The sequence below is a fragment of the Leptidea sinapis genome, chromosome 9, assembly GCF_905404315.1.
Source record: "Leptidea sinapis chromosome 9, ilLepSina1.1, whole genome shotgun sequence".
Classification (NCBI taxonomy): domain Eukaryota; kingdom Metazoa; phylum Arthropoda; class Insecta; order Lepidoptera; family Pieridae; genus Leptidea; species Leptidea sinapis.
The window spans coordinates 7,736,161-7,756,771 of record NC_066273.1 but is presented as its reverse complement, the minus strand read 5'-3'; the positions used below and the strand labels follow the sequence as shown (position 1 = coordinate 7,756,771).

The following is a 20,611-nucleotide window of genomic DNA, read 5'->3' as shown; positions in this document are numbered from 1 at the left end:
AGACGTCCTGATGAAATGTCCCTAGTAGCTTAGACATGGGGAACGGTGCTGTAATGTATGATGTGTCTTGCGTCGATACTCTGCATGCTTCTCATGTCCAAGCTACTTCACTTGGAACTAGGACAGCAGCTCCGATTTTCGAAGACAGCAAACCTCTCAAATATGTCGATCTCAGTCAGCCAGTGGCTTGGAGACAAAGAACTATCTACGGGTCTATATAGGGTCTATTGGACAAGCTAATGCTTGGGTTTCCAGGTCTAAAGATAATTTATTCTCATTAAAAACATATAAACTTACAATATTTATAAATAATAATCTATGAATCGTCCGTATGATAAACATAGGTATAAAACTGTGTGTTCACTAGACAAAGGAAGTGTCATCTGTAATACATTTGGTTAAACGGAGCTTGAATAAATTAAAAGTGCCTGCATCTTTGTTATCCGAAGATAGGCTATTGTACAGTTTAGTACCTTCATATGTAATTGTTTTCAGTCCATAATTGGTCCTTGGGTTTGGTAGTATGAAGTGATCATTATTAGGTCTATTTTGTATTTGTTTCTATTTTGCACATGTTAATTCTGAATGTATCTGTTTGTCTATAATTTTATCTTAATTAGTATTAATGTGTATTTGTGTAACCGTAATATATTCATGAATTTAGTTTCTTTATCAACTTTTTCTGTAGGTGTTAGAAACGGATAATAGAAAAATGTTTTAATTAGTTTGTTTTATATTACTTGTAATTAACTCTTTACTTTAATTTAGCGGCAAGAATTGGTTGTTACTTCAGCCAATGGATCAGCTAGCTATCCCATGCAGAAATGCCGCCAGTATCTTTGGTACAGTGATCATTTCACTTCATGTAATCATTCGTGTTATTATTAAAAAAAAACTTACTTCTTATATTGTTATTGTAGAAGGATTTTCATGCATAAAATAATATTAAATATAAATAATTCATCGGTGTAATAAATGCCAACGTATGAAATTCTACTGCTAATACACACACTGCTTCTTTATCCTAGAAAACCAGTAAAACACTAATAATTTTACAAATTACATTAAAGTTTACGTAGTCTGTACATGCAGCAACTTGGTTGATAGCACATGCGCAGTTTACAAAGGAACTTATGGTTTCATGCCGCCCAGTATTCAACAAGGATCGTTGAGCTCCAGGTGTTTCTCTGGCAAAGGGGAATAACTCGTACGTGACTGTATATTAACAGCGGAGTGTTTTATGTAAGCATAAGAGTAGCGAGCATGTTAATGTGTCCCTAAACTGTAACTTAGTGTGTACGTGTCTTTATCTTGGAGGGTAAGTAAATTCACCTGTAGCTTTGATATTGTTTGATTAAATTATGACGTGCATGACACAAAAGTTGCCTCCCATTTCCCTTGCTAAGTGTTTACAGCTTTTAACATAATTAAATTATAAATTAACTAGTTGTGTTACTTTGTAGCTTGAAATATTAATAGTTAAGTTATTATGGAAGCGTTAAAATTATTATACAGGATGTACAATATAAAAATCCTGTCACAAAAACATTTTAATTGCTTTTGTTATCTGGCGTATTTTATTAAATGTAGTGGTATTATCTGTTCTGTTATATTCATAATATATTTATGGTAAGATAACGAACTAATACTTTTTCATAAATAGCATTTAATTAAATACACCTAATATGTAACGACAACGGACGAGACGAGCAGGACGTGCAGCTGATGGTAATTAGTACGCCCTGCCCATTACAATGCGGTGCCGCTCACGATTCTTGAAAAACCCTACAAATTCTGAGCGGCACTACCATAGCGCTCGTCACCTTGAGACATAAGATGTTGAGTCTCATTTGCCCAGTAATTTCGCTAGCTACGGCGCTCTTCAGACTGAACCACAGTAATTATTGTACATTACTGCTTCACGTGCGTTAGGAAAATATCATTAGGAGAAAAAACCTCAATATTATGATAAACGATAAAGATTTGATCTAATACGAAATATGGAAAAGACCTTCATTACATATCACACTTTTAATAATTACAAGGATGACTTACTTAAAGGATTACTTTATTGTCGTTTTGTTTGCCTATCCATTTCTCAAGAATGCGTATAGATCTATGAAATCAACGATAAATAAAACATGGAGAATTTCATCCTTTATAACATGAAAAACATTCTTGGTATAATCATGTTACAAGTTTGTCGAAGTTTGAACATGACTACTTCCACTGCGTAACTGCTTGTGATGCCAGGTCGACCTATTATAGTTAATGAATCATTTTATTTGTTAAACGTAAATACTAATTGTAACAGTTATCGAAAAAATCATTCATGAAGCATCCTTACACAAACAATGAATACAAGCTCTAACGGTTGATGCATCCAATATACAATAATTTATATTTATACTTTATTAGTTTTTCTGAAATAATTCATATTCTACACGATTACATATATTGGATGCAGCACCTTACAAACTGTTTTATTATGTATATTACAGCCATTGTAAAATACCCTATTTGATTGAACAGAGTGCCCGCTGAGTTTCTTGTATGTTCTTCTCACGAGCTCAACTGTTTATAAACATATGGTAAATTTAGTAATAAAAAAAATATATTGACGATTTTAAAACGCTTAGTTTAAGCCTAATTGAATAAAGTTTATTTGACTTTGACCAATCTTCCCACGTCACAAGTCATTGTGCTATTTAATTGCTTTTTTATATAATATACTTTTCATATCTATTTAAAAGTGTCTGCTGGAAAAGATATTTCTTTAATGAAGTAAATATGCTTGTTATCATCGTTCAGAAATTCAACGACCGTTAAGTCTGTATTGCTCGATTCGGATTCAATTTGTGAATCTCAGCAGTAAATAATTCGCTTAGTAAAGTATTATTAATGTAGTAATGAGTCAGGGTTAACGCCATAAAGTGAGCCCCTATCTACGTCCGACATATCTTCATCGTGTTCAATGTTCACAAACACACAACACTACACATCCTTTGTTTAAGGCACTTGTCCACCGCGGGCGACGAACGAGAAGCGATTTTAGCTTGAAACTGGAAACGAGTTAGTCCCAATTTCACCTACCACTCAGTTTTACGTAAACGAGTTCAAATCGTGTTATTATTTCCTACTATATTTAATTAATAGATATGAATTTAATACTAGCATGTGAGGTATTGGTAGGTCAACATAAACGGAATATATAAACAAACAGGTAGTTGCAATACGTTCACACGTGAACTAGTTTATATTTAATTAAACCACATTTAGTCCATCAAAGCGTTACCGGTGTGTTAAGCGGTAATTTAATATAATATTGTCATGAAGGAAGCAAATAAGGTTACTCGCTACCCAGTAGTTAGCTCAACTAAGCAACCACCCCAAATATTTCTTTTAAATGACTGAATTTACCATATGTTCGTAAGAAGTTGAGCTCGTGAGAAGAACATACAAGAAACTCAACGGCCACTCTTTTCAATCAAATAGAGTATTTTAGCTGTATTTTTTACTGTAATACATATACATCAAATAAGTTTGTAAGGTACCTACTGCATCCAATATATGAGTAGTATTTAAATAATATAAATTAAGTCATAAAAAGTAATAAATAATTTACTGTATTAATATAAATAATTATCGTATATTAGATGCATAAACCCTTAGAGCTTGTCGTGATTACTGTCAAAATTAGTAATTATATCCAACAAATACAATGATTTATTAACTAGGTATATAACAGGTCGACCTGGCACTAGAAGCAGTAGTTTCGATCTCTGTACGAAATATTTTAAGATTTTAAATGAAAAAGGGGAAATCGAACTCGACACCTGCCTGTTCCCACTCTATTAAAACTCCAGGAAAACAAGTTAATGAAATTACTAGCCGCAGTAGTTATCTTAAATTACCTAGCACATATCCCATAAAATGGATATTAAAACAGCGCAAGGCTTTTAAATAGAAAATAAATACATATACATACATAGAATAAATAATTATTTATGCAACTGTTATGTAATAAGGGGTATTAAAACACAAATGTGAGTTTATTGGTGATAATAGTATCATATGCGTGTTTTTAATACCTAAATATCAACAGTTGCACATAAGACTTTATCTACGCCCATGATATGAATCCTCTTTAAAAGATTCTGACGCAGTTAGCTTACTGCTAACATTAAAAAAAGCCAATCCTAGTAAGCATTACATCATCCAAACGAGTGTTGTAATGTTGTACTGAATTTCATTACAACACTTGTTTGGATGATGTAATGGTTATTTAATATTGGGTGTTTTAATGTTGGCATTATGCTAACTGTTTAAGAATCTTTAATAGAGGATTTACAGCATGGGTGTAGATATTAGTTATTTATGCAAATGTTGTGTAATAAGGGGTATTAAAACACGAATGTGGATTTATCTCACAAGGCGAAGCCGAGTGTGACAATAGTATCACATGAGTGTTTTAATACCTAATTATCAATAGTTGCATACAAAACTTTATCTACACCCATAATATGAATCCTCTAAAAGATTCTGAAACAGTTAGCTTACTGCTAATATTAAAACAGCCAGTCCTAGTAGTAACCTAATATCATCCATTATTGATTATATACAAATAAACTATGTATTAATGAAAGAATTATTTATTTTAGTAGTAATCTACATTTTGTATAGTGCAATAATAAAAATTCATTTGAATATTATGTTCTTTTGGAAATTAATCGCTCATTTTTGTAAACAAAACAATAAAAATATCGAAGAAAATGGCGGGGATTCGAATAACATACTTTTTTTTACGGCGCGCGTCGTTCTGGTGGTGTAGAACGCGCGTAAACCAAAATGTTCTTTTGTTGAAATTTATACAGATGCCATGCATCGAGCTATAAGAATGTGGCTGTCTGTTAAAACTGTTTGAGCATGAAGGGAATGAAAAAAAAAATAGGAGTGTTGTTATGAAATTCAGTACAACATTACAACACTCTTTTGGGTGATGTAATAGTTATTAGAACATTGGGTGTTTTAATGTTGGCAATAAGCTAACTGTTTCAGAATCTTTAATAGAGGATTTATAGCATGGGTGTAGATAAATATACTTACTTTACACCAGCCTGTACCCACGATATAATGAAACAACGTTGAAGGCTTTTGAGAAAAGCTTACACTTTTTTGACGACCCATATAGCCCAGTGTTTAATGACCCTGACCCTTTACTGAGGTCCAGGGTTCAAATCCCGGTAGGTGTAATCATTTATATGATGAATATAGTATGAGTATATGAATATATAATATATGGATGTTTATATGTATGTTTAAGTAAGTATATTGTATTAAATCACCCATAGTACCGGCTATGCCTAGTTTGGGGCAAGATAATTTGTACAGGGGTGTGTCAATATATTATATTTACCAGTGCGAGGCTCCTTAGCACAGGACGCCGGCTCGATTATAGGTAACACAACGACGACTATTTCTGCTGTGAAGCAGTAATGTGAAGCTGTGAAGCTGTGCTTCGGTCTGAAGGCCGCCGTAGCTAGTGTTACTACTGGGCAAATGAGATTTAACACCTTATGTCTCAAGGTGACGAGCGCAGTTGTAGTGCCGCTCTGAATTTTTGGGTATATCAATAATCCTGAGCGGCCCTGCATTGTAATTGGCAGGGCGTATCAATTACCATCAGCTGAACGTCCTGCGCGTCTCGTCCCTTAATTTCATAAAAAATTTCATAAAAAAATACTAATGCCGCTATGACGTCAAGAAAAAACATTTATGGTAATTCTTAAAATTGTTATCACCTCACAAGGCTATGCAAGTAAGTTTTGTTCATAATATCGTTCCGTGTGGAAAACAAACATTAGATCCTAACAAATTTCGCTCATATCCTCTTTTGAATCTAATAACACCTTTTAGTACTTTCCTGAGCAGTTTTTGTTTGAACCTGCAACTATTTACGCGTCTTTATAGAACAGTTCCTTTGTTAAGGCTTAAGCCGGAAGGTTTATATGTGAATATTACAGAGTGAAGCAAAATTAACCAACGTATATTCAAAATTATCGTTACAGTTCCTTATTTATTTATTTATTAGCATCACCAACACAATAATCACTAACTAATTACATTAAATATAATTCTAAATAAGTCTAAGTGTTATTGCACTTACAGGCAACGACGACATGCAAGTAAAACTTACATAATTTTTGAATTTTAACAACATAAGAACTAATACTAAGATACAATATAATACAATTATTTAATAAGATACAATACAATTATAAATAAATACGAACAAAACTTATTTTACTTAAATACCGCAGAACTAAAATATTACATAAAATGAATAATTTTTGTTGAGTCTTATCTCCATTAGAAAAATTGAAACTCTTATCAACTTGTCTAACAAGCAAGATTGTTTTTCACGCTTAGAGTTTATATAAACATTTGAATGAAAATAATTGCTTCTCAATTAACACAGTCAGAACCCTTTGATGGTAAGTGTAAAGTACAACTCGGGCGAATCAACATGACACCTTGCTGAAATTTTATTTGTAAGTACAGTTGCAAAAATATTTTTGTTTCCATTTCACATCCTCGTTAGAAAGCGAATAATATTTTAATATTATTAAATAGATTTATTGGTTTTAGGTAGTAACTTGTAGTTTAAATGGAAATAAAACAAAAATAAATACACTTTCATCAATTTCTACTTACTACTTCTACTTAGTCTGGCTTCAAATCCTGTGACAATTAAAAATAAACAAAATATTACATTTGAATTTGCAATCTGTAATTTTTATATGATTGTTCATTAAGTTTTCTCTTTTTGGCGACAATACGTTCACGTGACATTTATTAGAATAGAGTGGGGTGATAAAGAGAACCGAATCGATGCCTAATGCAATTAGCATTACACAAAGTAGGCATGGAGTTAAATATAATTTTTTAAATTCTCCATACGCTTAGTATTAGGTAAATGTTTGTGTACCGGGCTATTAACAGATACAGTGAGACTTCCTCTGTTTGTGACAGAAAAAGATCTGGCCGTCCACGTAGTGTTCGTACGAAAAAGGTAGTCAAAACAGTAAGGGAAAGAATTCGAAGATATCCTGTCCGTAAGCAAAATATTTTATCTCATGAGATGAAGTAGCACCTAGAACCGTGTCGCGTATTTTAAAATATGACTTCGGACTTGCAGCCTATAAGAGACGTACTGGTAATTAATTCTTAACTGATAATTTAAGAGAGAAAAGGGTGGTAAAATCGAAACAACTACTGAAGCGGTACGCAAAGGGAGGTCACAGAAAATTTTGTTTATGGATGAATTTTTTTATAAAATTGAACATTTTAACAAATGAAATGACCGTATTCTATACCGAAGCTTCCTAGTCTTACTTATTATCTTATTAGTCAACAGAGTGCAACGTGGGCACTTTCCGACTTCAGTGATGGTTTTGTGGTGTATTAGCTATGAAGGAGTGAATGAGCCATAATTTGTTTAAAAGGTATCAAAACATCGGCACAAGTGTATCAAGATACCATTCTTGAGGAGGTAGTGAAAGTGGTGAAGGTAGTTTTAAGTTAACAACACCATGTTTAATAACCAAGAATAGTCATTCCAGCAAGATTCGGCGCCGGGCCATAAAGTTCGGTCTACGCAGTCTTGGTTGGAAACGAACGTTTCGGACTTCATCAGAGCTGAAGACTGGTCGTCGTCTAGTCCCGATCTTAATCCGCTGAATTATGATTTAAAGTCAGTTTTAGAGAGTACGGCTTGCTCTAAAAACCATGATAATTTGAAGTCCCTAAAACAATCCGTACGATTGGCAATGAAGTATCATCCCATGGAAAGAGTGCGTACTTCTATTAATAACTGGCCTCAACATTTAAAGGACTTCAAATAAGTTTTTTATATTTTAAATTGTTTTATAATTATGTATTAAACTAACACACTATACAAGTTATAAATGATATTTGCAATAGACATTTTTTTTCTTTGTTTCAGTATTTACGGAAAGACTAGATATTATTTCAGGGATACTTACTCAAACTATTTAACCTAACAAAAGATTTACAAACTTGACTTATGTATGTACCCATAAAACTAATTGTACCCATAATAGAAACAGCCTGTGCCTAGTTTTGAGTTCCTCAATAATGTGTGGAAAGTGTGTTAATTGGATTAATGAATAATTCGTTAAGCAAATATTTTTTTAACAATTTTACTCTTTGCCGTGTTATTTTTGCACCCATTTTTAAATCACGCTTTTCAAGTTAATCCGGCTCAATTTTAACTGGTTACAAAGAAAATGTACACAAACTTTCAGCGATGAAAAGCTCTGTGTATAGCTTGATTTCCTGGCGTTATCTACAGATGTCTCTTTGTACAGTAGAAATGTCATTTCAATGAGTGCCAAGGGATTAGCTGAGATTATATAATAGATAAGAGATATCTGAACAGCAGCTGTTACTTCGACATTTACCGGCCGTTGGATTTTAGCGTCAATGTGTCAATTTACGAACTAAGATATTTTAATTCTTCACCTTCATTTTCTTGGACACTTTTTATATCATAATTGTTGAAAAATAATACATGTTTTATTATAAAATTTCAGGAGTTCCTTGGAATCTTTATTTTTTATTAAACTTTTGTAACATAATGGGATACTTACTCTCTCGCATAACGAGAAAGATTTAAATGAAAAAAAAAATCAGAAGTCTGATAAGTTATAAGAATGACAATACTGAAGATGAGAATCCGACCAGTCATTTTTTTTTGTTGAAATAGATATCATTTGATTATTATTTTGAGAATTTTTGTAGTTAAATCTTACATAAAAAATCTCTACAATGAATAATTATTGAGTAGCAATGATTTGGACATAAAGATTAGATTTACCAAATTGGTACGAAAAACTTTTTAAGTTAAGTAACCACTTTTTGAACGTAAATATTGTCACTGGGAAATTGTGACGGAGGCCGAATATTTTTCAATATATATTAAATTAAATAATGATATTAAATTAATCAAATACACAAATAAAATTTGAAAACAAAATTGAATGCGTGCGATGAGATTAAGCCACAACCTGAGTGTTGAACTAGGCATACAAGATTTATCAACGATACTTCACTCTAACGGTTGGCTCAGTTGGAAGAGCGCTCGCACGGAACGCGAGCGGTCGCCGGTTCGAATCTCGCATCGTTCATAAATTTTGTTTTCAAATTTTATTTGTGTAATTAATCCCAGAAGTGAGGGTCATTACTTTCAAAAATAACAAATTGTTTTTGAATGAAATAAACTATTTAAAAATTCAATAAATGATATAATTCTTTGTGTGCATTAATAAAACACGATTATCGCTATTAAGTAAGTACCTACAGCAAAAAACCCGAACTTTTCGGTTGGTCAGATGTTTTTATTGGGTTCAAACCACATTCGGCCCATCACTAGTTTTAATTAATAAATAAGTCAACTCAGTATTTATTACAATTTTAAGTTTTTTATTATCTACGGAGTACAAAACTACATGCTTTTTGTTTTTCTTTATCGTTTGCATTGTTGCTTTTGTGCTGATATCTTTAAATAAAAGTTAGTTGTAATGGTCCTCGTAAGTGGGTGTTAATCGTTATTTTTATAATTAATCTACCAATGTTAGTTAGTAAAGTATTATTTTCAAAATACAAATGTTATCTGTTTATTTCTCTGTGGGATTTAATTAAATTAAGTCTTTTAAAGTATAATAATAGTTGTATATAGGTCAGCTATGAATATTCTCTAAATAATCTTTCTTTATATGAAAATAAGGGACGAGACGAGCAGGACGTTCAGCTGATAGTATTTGATACGCCCTGCTCATAACAATTCTGAAAAAAACCCAAAATTCTGAGAGGCACTACAATTGCGCTCGTCACCTTGATAAATAAGATGTTAAGGCCCTCTTTCACCACATTCAAGTAAACTATCAAGTAAGCTAATCACTGAGTAAAGTCAATAGTAACATATCATGCGAATTTCACGACCTTAAAGTAACACTAATCTCAAGATTAACTGTCCCGTAACTAACTTGCCACATCTTCTGCCAATTAGCACGGTTACTTGACAGTTACATGATATTATGTGCCTACTATTATTATCATTTGTTGTTTTGTGCATCTTTTCACAGGTAGCATAAAAATAAATTATTAGATATTATGGATTTATTCGATTTGATTGATCATCAATTGATCGAGTTAGATTATTCTACCATGGAACAAATACCAAGTATGCGTATAGTTAAATTCCAAGATATCACCATATTTCTATTTAATAATAACAAAATATCCCTCTCGTGTAAAGTATGCACTTCTCTCTCTTTTAATTTTATCAACACACACAAGTAACCACTAAATGACAAAAACTGTATTATACTATTTCCAGATGCTTACTAGTTTCAAAAGCAAACAAACATCTGGCGCTAAACAGTGAAATGAACGCTCAACATTCAACAAAATCATAAATGACAATCTGCAATGACGTTTGACAAGTGATATTTGACGTAAAATTGAACGAATATGACGTGTGATAGATTCATTACTCACTTAACCAATCAGTAGTTACTCAAGACATAATTTTCGCTTGTGAAATTGGCAAAAGATACTCATAACATGTAGCTTCCAATTAACGTTAATTGAGAAGTTACTAATCACAGCTTTACCAGTAATTTCACTAGCTACGGCGCCCGTCATACCGAAACACAATAGTGCTAACATATTACTGCTTCACGACATAAATAGGCGCCGTTGTGGCACCCATAATCTAGCCGTCATCCTGTGCAAAGGAGCCTCCCACTGGTAGAATCATATAAGAATCGGAAGTTTGAAATATGAAACCATATAATTATTAAAACAAAGTTAAATTATAGACATCACAGTAACTACTACAAACAGACACAGGACCATTATTCACATAAACAATACCCTCATTTGTAATTTGCGCTTTTCAAACAACTGAATGGTAATTTAGTTCTGATAAAGTTCATTGATTGAACGGAAACATTGTGTGTCACCGTCCCAAACCAATTCAAACAAAGTTTCAGTTTGAATGAAGAACTTAAGCAAATAAAACATAATATAAAGTTATTAGAATTTGGTCAATACTTTCTAACGGCTGTTCCCAATATTCAGTTTTATTATTTACTTGAGATAACAATCTTGACTATCGTTGACTTTTCTGTCCCAATAAAATTATCGAAGGTAACTCACCTTATCCGTACACGCTGTCTGTCAATGGAAGGACGTATAGCTTATCAGCGATATAAGTTTGTATGGAAATTGCAATTCACGCGTGCAAAAAATATAAAATATCTTAACGAATATTTAATTTAATACACCTCTTATGCAAACCTTAAATATCAATTAGATTATAATATTTGTATGTAATAAAACTTAGTATTATAAACAAGTTACTTACTGTAATTATCAACGACGTCTGCCCACTTGGATTTTTTTGTGCTGGACGAAGCTATCCCGCTCAAAGTTACGCGTGGCGAGTGTAGGTACTCTTACTTGTACTCTTCGGTACATTTGCCTTGGCACCGATTTCAAAAATATTAATAGATGGTACATGCAAATAATATTATTTGATTAATATTAAAGGTATATAACGCATAAAAGGTGTATGAAATTAAATCTTCATTAAGATTTTTTATACTTTTTAGTTTTTGAAGTGGCTTTCTTTAAACGTATTTTTTTTACACGATCTTTATTAACTTCACCTTTATGTATGTTTGTTCGTAACCGATTCATTTGGGCGCGATTTTAACCCTCTTTAAACGCCTAGATGTCGTTCAAACTTCGTAGATTTATCAAGGACCGATGAAAGTACATTAGTTTGATAAAATTATTCGATTTTTCCAATTTGCAAATTAAGATTTAATTTATTCAATTTTCATCTTAATAAGGCAGGAATTGGTGTTAATTTTAAATTTTTAAAATAAGATTTCCATTTTTTAGTTCAGTTTTCTATAAAAACGGTGTTTTTCGTTTATTTAGCTACTATTTATTTATAGTGTGTGTAATAGGTGGTTCTGTAAACTGCAGTAGGTTTTTTCTCGATTACATTCAGTAAACTATACATAATATTTTGTTGTTTTATTTTGTCATATATTAAATAGTCCTTTTAAGTAGCTATCGATAGGCCTACGAAAGCCTTAAATAATTACCTTTAATAATATAGATTCCAATAAACAGGTCCAACAAACAACAAAACCATCCTGTATAATACAAAGTAAGTACTTTTTAAATACTATGCTCGTTCCGAACAGCCGTTTGACCTAGTTCCTCACGCCCAATTCCACTTCACACCACACGCCACAAACTTAATTATTATCCTCATATTCAGTATGTGCGGCGTTCCTCCACAGTACAGTTCTCAAGGAACTTTCTACCACATTCGACCACACTTGAACAATTCTACCAAACATTGTACAAAATTCTACAAGCATGAAATTCCTGCCCGGTATTTCGAGGACGATATGGGACTTTTAAAAAATGCTGTATGGTGGTATTTTAGAATTCGCTTCAATTCAGCCCGTACGCAAATAGAAAACATGGATGAAGTGGATTGTCTTAGTAATACTGTGCACAGAGTCCGCCTGAAAACGTGTTCTGAAAAGGTCTTGAAACATCTTGTTAGCTAATGAACGAATGCAAAAACACAGTTACAATTACAAGCATTTTTATTCTTTGAAAAGTGTTTTATTTAAAAAACATGCTATCCTAGCTTTATTAAGTTCGGACGTACTTTTCTAGATGCACGTAACGTAGGTACGTAACTTAAATAAGTAGATTACTTCTTAATATTTGTACCTACTGAATTTGATATATTATGTTGAAGTAGGTATTATAAGTATGTAGTTACTATTTTTTATTGAAGACTACCTTTTTGAGTCAAAATTAATTATTTGTGTTTGTTTTATGTGGGAAAACTTAGTTTATTTTATTTATATTGTAATTGCAATGAAAGGTGTAAATGTTGATTTAAAAGAGTGGCAATGAGTTTCTTGCTACTTCTTCTCATTAGCTCAACCCTTTACGAAGTAGCGGTATATTTTGTAAGAAAAGTCTTTTTTTGACATTCATAAGTGTCATTTCTGTGACCTACGTTAGTAAAGTGATTTTTATTTGATTTCATAACTTCTTTTTAAAATTTTATCTATTTTACATGGACTCGTTGAAATTATTTTAAAACAATACATTATAGTGTTGTCTTACTAGAAATAGTCCGTAGACAATCTAAAATATGGTGCCCTAGTTTTCTAGTACTGAGTGAAGCTAGTTTTATTTATATCTGTATCAGAATAAATAAATCGCTAAAATTACGAAGAGAATGATATTTTGTGTAGGTCATGTTGTTTGTTTCTTGTTATGAAATATGATGCATATATACCTAGGTAACACTGAAAATGTTTAGAAAATGAGAAAGGGCTTAATGTAGAAAGTTGCCAATACTTTTATTGTTTTTCGGAGTAATCTCCCTTCCTATCTACACATCGTCACATTCGATGGAACCACTGAGAAAAGCAGTGGGCCCATTCTTCCTTAGGGGTCTCTCCTATGGCATTTTCGTACGCTTTTACCGCATCTTCGGGGCTCGTAAAGCGAATACCTCAAATTTTATCTTTAGTTCTTGGGAATAAATAAAAGTCGCAGGGCGCCAGGTCAGGACTGTATGGCGTATGACTCATTATCTCGACACTTGCCACAGCCAAATATTCAACAGTCCGTTTTGCGGAGTGCGCTGAAGCATTGTCGTGGTGAAGGAGGATCCTGCTTCGATGGCGCTGCTGTCGTGATCATTGAGTTTCCTACGTCCACGCTTAAACTTGTTAAACCAATAATTGTAAATAGTGGCACGAGATGGGGCTTCATAAAGAAATACTTATCGCAGCCTTTGTTGGTGAGTAAGCCCACAATCAAAGTCATAATAAATCATTGACCGAAAATTTTCTCGCGTTAAAAGAACCTAATTTTCACGTATAACAAGAGTTTTAAATTTGCCGCCAATTCACAAAAACAAATGACAAATGAATGCAATATACTACATTACGTTACCAAAGAGTTCTAAAATTGAAATTCAAAATGAGTTTTAATTAGCAATGTTTCTAACTGGCCAGTTCTAAACATTTTCATTGTTACCCATGTAGTACATGAATATACATTATTAATACCAAACAAGGGAAAATAGGCGTTTAGTTTCTTTTAGGCTTAGTTCTGCAGCATGTGCGGTTAAAAAAGTTAGACAGTTAACTGACACAGATACGGCGCGATTATTTTACTTTAGTTGTTTTCATAGTATTATGTGTTATGGTGTATTGTTATGGGGCAGTGCAACCGATATTAATATCATATTTGTGTCTACCTACGTCCAAAATAATCATTAAGAGAAAAATTTATAGCAATAAACATTTTAACTGCTGCATCTCAATATACATTCTTGATAATGTTCTAAATGTTCATAAGCACATTAAGGAATTTGTTAGAAACTGTCAGAATTATAATGTTAACACGAGGAACAAACATAAACTTGTTATACTACTACTCGGTAAGATGTATACGCTTTTACAATATGATCCCAGAAAATGTACAAAATAGATGTGTTACGAAATTTAAAAGAATTGTGATAAACGTTTGCGTGGGAAAGGTTATTATAACATAAATGATTTTCTTAATGATACCACTTCTTCCAGAGGTAACCAGACTGGGAATAAAGCAGACACCCTCAGGCTCTTTGATTTTAAATGTTTATTGTACGATATTAAATTTTAATCCATATTTTATAAAAAGAAGCCCGCTGAGTTTCTTGCGCCCGTTCTTCTCAGGTCTGAGGCAGTATATTTTGAATGGGTGGTAGTTTTTGACGTTCAATAAGTGATTTTGAATCCTTTTTGAATAAAAATATTTGAATTTGAATACAACTTTAACTACAAATTTTTTGGTGTTTGATTTTTTTTATTGTTGCAGTGAAAACTTATTTTTGTACGTTGGGCATTTTTGCTTCTACGGTTTGAATGATTTTTTTTATTGTTGCAGTGAAAACTTATTTTTGTACGTTGGGCATTTTTGCTTCTACGGCTTCTTTGCCCGTCACATACATCCCCATTTTCATATAATAACATGATACTGATCTTTTTCCATTACAGCCCAAGAAAAAAGAGGCAAATTGAAAAAGATAAATTGGTTATTAATGCGCAAACGAATCTTATTAATAATTATATAACTTTAGGCCATTTTATGGAAATACTACGTTAATTAATATACCTATGTACAAAAGTTATACATCTTGCCTATTTTGGCAGATTGTATTTATCACACCACTAACGTTAAGATATAAAAGGTGTAGTAAAACCCGTGGTGTAAAGACGAGGAAAGAAACATTTTCCGTCTATAGTAATTCGTTATCTAAACTATCGAGAATGTCGAGATCATGAGAATAGAAATTGACACATCACTTATATCAATTACCAACAGGGTGAAGTAAAACACTTGGTGTGACGACGAAGAAAAAAAATTACTCGTATTCACACTGGTGTGACCACGAGTCGGGAATGCTTTTTTCGCAATGTGCGTTTTTTATTAAAGAATGACACTGGTTTATGGGGATGTTTGTTTCCGAGACTTGGACGTTTATAAGTATTTATGTATGTTTAAGTAAGTATATTGTATTAAATATACCGTTGTCTTGTAACCATAGCTATGCCTAGTTTGGGGCAAGATAATTTGTGTAAAAGTGTGAATTATTTATATAGTTATTATTATAAGCTCATACATACTATATTATATTATGCGAAAGGACTCTTTCGCCGACCTGCATATCATAATATGAATATTCCCCATCGGACGCTTAAAGGTAGATCATTCTATTATAAATATGGAGCAAGTGTAATTTAGCATGATATATTAGAACATCAATAATAATAAGCTACCCGCTATTCATGTGGAATCTATTCCGACACAAATCGAATGATATTTGAACGTAGGCGAATTTTCCAATAACTAAATCTACGTCAGATATGGTGATGTTTTGACAAGTTTTGATAAATAGGTAGCAACCGAACAAATATTATGCTCTGTTTACATTATTCCTTATACATTCCAGTCCATTCCTTATGCGCTCAGAGAGCTCAGTTGCAAAAGCATCGTTAAGCCTCTTTTTTCCTTTCTTTCGCTAATTGTATAAATTTCTCACTCAAATCCTCTCTTTTCTTTTCTTCTTCTAACAGTATTAATAGAACAGTTTTAAAACAATTTCTAAACTTCTTTCTTGAAAGCAGTGGCACTTCACTGTTATCGATCGTACACCTTTTGAATGACAGGAATAATGTGGATGATATGATCCAGTCCAGCGGTGAACTCGCTGGATTACTCTACTGGAATAATGTGAACAGAGCATTAATGATCGTTACGCAATTTAGCCTTTAAATAAATAAATGTATACCAATGCATTTATTTATATACCATTTTTATGTTACTACGGTTTTTGTTTGCTCAAATTTATCAATTGCACGTACTATGAGTTCTGTGAATAAGTAGTAATTGTATACGTGCATAATTGGGACCATACCATTACATACTATAGAAAAGACGTATTTCTTAGGAAAAGTACGTCTCATGGCAATTCTAATAGGCACAAACACGGTGAGGATTAATGGTTCTGTTAAGGAGTTCCCACACTTACCTGATGCCTTTATCACCAGATCAGTTCGCTGTTTTCATTCCCTTTAAATTTGCTTCGTTGGATTCCCTTAACTATCTGTTTAAAACTTTTGGTGGCCATTTTTGCATACAGATGCTTAATTTACTGTCGTGAAAACCAAAAACGAGCTATTATATAGGGCTTAGATGATTTATGCGTCTAGATAGTCATGATTTAAGATGTAGGATTTTAATGTCCTAAGATGGAGGGCTTAAAATCTTAGGAGTTCCCTCATGATGGGATCATCAGCTCAAATTGGAGGAGGTGATAAAGAACATGCACTCAATGTTATGACGATACGTCACTCGAATGGTTAGCTCAGTTGAGAGAGCATTCGCACTGAACGCGAGAGATCGTGGGTTCTAGTCCCGCATCGTTCATAAAATGTTGTATTCAAATTTGATTTGAACTTGCACTCAAATTGAAAATTGTCTCGGTTTTTGAAGTTCATTTATTTTTTTATGAACCACCAACAGAAGAAAAACATGTGATACGATAACATAAATCATGGTTAATCTGAGGTGCTAAAGATACATATAACATTTATTATCATACATATAAATACAAGTTGTACAAAAGGTTAAAATTTATATAAAAATAGTAGTTTAAGAAAAGCCTAAAAACGCTTTTGATTAACAAACGAACTAAAAAAAAAGAAAACAAATTTAAAATTTTCATCCATCGTCGATAAGGCAGGTAGCCTTATCGACGATGGATGAAAATTATATAAACTAGTAAAAATTTTTTTTGAAAATTGAAAAATGGATTAATTTTATCAAATTAATGTAATGTCCTTAGTCTTCAATAAATCTACGAAGTTTGAACGAAATCTGGCCGTTTAAAGTGAGTCAAAATCGCGCCCAAATGAGTCGGTTACAAACAATCATTACATACAGGTGAAGCTAATATAAAGCGTGTAATAAGCAAGGTGTAAACAAAGTTAATATGTAAATGTTTATTTTATAATCTATCTGACATCTACTGCTACAGAATCGAGTGTTTTAATTTATTTTTAAATTTTAAACTGAATCTTTTATTACATCGTCTCAAACTATTTCGTCTGTGTGTTGCATGTCGCGTGACGGTCAGGCGGCGTCTATAGTTCGCAGCAGCTGACCGTGTAGTGTATAGACTATTACTCATTTGTGCCAGTGCTCCACGCTATTTTTTTGTTTTTGTCGGTGTTTAATGCAAATTACCGTGGTTTCACAAAACCACACAATCCGTTTTTCTTATTTTGTCGCTGAATAGGTCAATAGACTTATCATATCTAACGATATTTTCATTGTACGTTCGCTGAAAATGATATAATAATATTTCCCGAATGGATTTAATAATAAAATAACTTTCCTAGTTTCAACAATCGTGTCAGCTGTATATTTTTGAGCCCACGCTTAGTCTTCAATATTATCTGATTCATTTTTGATTTCAGAAACGACCCACGCAGCATTATTGCAGAGTTTATGATTACCATTTCTGGGAAGGCACTCGTATTTTTAGTAACGAAATTGAAATCCGAACGGAACTAAAGTAACAAGTCATTTTTCGTATCACCTACAGATTTTAGCTTACCTTAAAGATACTGGATAATTTACTTTGAAGGTGAATTACTAGTAATGAAAATCTTTCTGAAGTAAATTACTATTACTACCTAAAATATCTATACACTATTGCACGCCTCGAACACGAAGCGGCGAGGTTGTGCTTTATAACCGACCTGTCAAGGTCACACGATTTCCACTCTTTAAACTGCATTTTTTTTTCTATTACTCTTACACATTATAAAAAGCACGTCAATATAAAGCTGAGATTTTTTAAGTTGTCGAATACGTATTAATATAAAAAATAGATCATTAAAAAAAATATCGTGGACGTCCAATTAGTCAGTGGTTTAAAAAAACGGAATTAGGGATATCTCGAGAACAACTTGACGAAACGACTTAATTTCTTTTTTCACAATTTTCAGAATTATGCAAAGAAGGTTCCTTTCGAAAATCAACACTGTCGGCCTTCTGTTTTTTTTTTTTTAAAAACGCAGGTGATTCGATTTATTCGAAATTTAACTTTTAAAAAAATTATAGCATGAGCGTTCGATGCGGCACTTTTGGATTTTCAATTTTTTTTTAACATTAACAGTAACCAAACCAATTAAAAGGCAGTTAATTTAATTGGTACCATCGAAATAGCTTGGTGAATCCGGAAGGTCTATAATAGGAAGGGAATAACTTATTACTAGCCTCGCATATAAGAATTTTTTAACAAGGGTAGTTAAAACTCTTAGAAAACTTTAAGTTTCTCCTTAACTTTTACGTAAATACCGGCATAGCACTTTGGTTCCCTATTAGCTTTCCACTACAAATAGTTTTCCACAATTAGAACTATTATTGCTGTTGAGATTTCTGATATTACTAAAACAGGAAATATAAACGGGTCTCCTCTGTACGCCCATCCGTCTGTTTGTACGTCTGTCTGTCCTTGAGCTCTATCTTAATATAGTAAGACTACTGAAATTTTTACAGATTGCTACTGTAGAATAATTGAAACCAGAATTGAAATATTCTACGCGTAAGCAAAATGCAAACAAAGAATTTTTTTTTAGAATTTTTAACGTACATGGAAGTATACCTTGTAAGATAGTACGTAGCCCTTCTGCTATGTGTCCAGGTCACACTTGAACGGTATTCTAAGTTATAAGACTCAATAAAACAGTAAAAATAAAGTAAACTAATTTCTAAATTAACTTTCCCTAAGCCATAAATACAGCATTTAGATTTCTTTTATACAATACTAGGTGATGCCCGCGACTTCGTCCGCGTAGATAAAGGGTTTTTAATAGTACTAATAATCAAGTTTGGTATTGAAGAATATCTTATGTTCTATTCCAGTTCCGGTTCAGGTTTTTGCTCCCGTTCCCAACATGGTATATGAATCTTATTTCGAGGAAGATTGCTATAGTAAACTAAACCTACTATTTGTATAGTTATAATAATAATAAAAATAAGTATAACAATAATAATAATAAAAATAAGTTAAAGCCAATCGACGTGAATTTCAGTTTTTCATAAATCCCGTGGGAACCATGGATTTCTCCGATATTAAAAGTAGCCTCTGTCAAGCATTTCCCACGCTCTAGTCTATCGCTGTTCCCAATTTCATCAAAATCGATTCTGTAGCTCCAACGTAAAAGCATAACAAACAAACTTCATTTTAAATTTAATATATTAGCTTTTAATTACAATTATAAGTAATATTAGTAGCGATAACAAATATGTAACTGATTGATATCTGTACATATAAGATATTTGAGAAAAATAAATAAATGAAATTTATTTCTATTTATAATAATCTCATATTTCATCGTAATTTAATTTAGTCTAATTACTTCCGCCACCCGCTTATCTTAAATCCCACGTTAGTTGATATAAACAAAGGTTGCCACTATTAATTAATGTTTGTGATGCTAAATATCTTTATTGCAAATTTATGTAGATTTTCATTAGGGTTGCAAACCGGTGTTGAATGTATTAAAACATAATTTTTGTCGGTTTGGGAATGTTATTGCGGGTATTGTATAATTATAGTGACATTATTTTATTTTATAGTTTATATTTAATCCTTTCTCTATAAAATTGCCGTTCTGCAGTACAGGCCATTTCAAATCAAAATAATTTTTGTTTGGTTAAGAATTCTAATTTCATATTAATTTTATTTTAGAAACATGGAATTCTTTTTCCAAAAGTAGTCATTTGTTTATTGATTAGTGTTACATTTTCATCGCATTTAAATCTTTTTCGTCGTCATGGATACGTCAAAAATTCGAGTAATTATGTAATATGAGTACCGTCGTGGCAGCAACACGGCACAAGCGGCACGCAA

At 32.4% G+C, this 20,611-nt stretch overlaps 1 protein-coding gene across 1 annotated transcript in view; it reads left to right on the top strand.

Annotated features, from left to right (window-relative positions):
* Window positions 1-1,168: 1,168 nt before the first annotated feature.
* Window positions 1,169-20,611, top strand: part of LOC126965966 (synaptotagmin-15-like) — a 71,818-nt gene continuing 52,375 nt past the window's right edge. The window contains exon 1 of the mRNA XM_050809811.1: window positions 1,169-1,318. The gene's annotated coding sequence lies outside the window, so the exon portion shown is untranslated. The remainder of the gene's footprint in view (window positions 1,319-20,611) is intronic.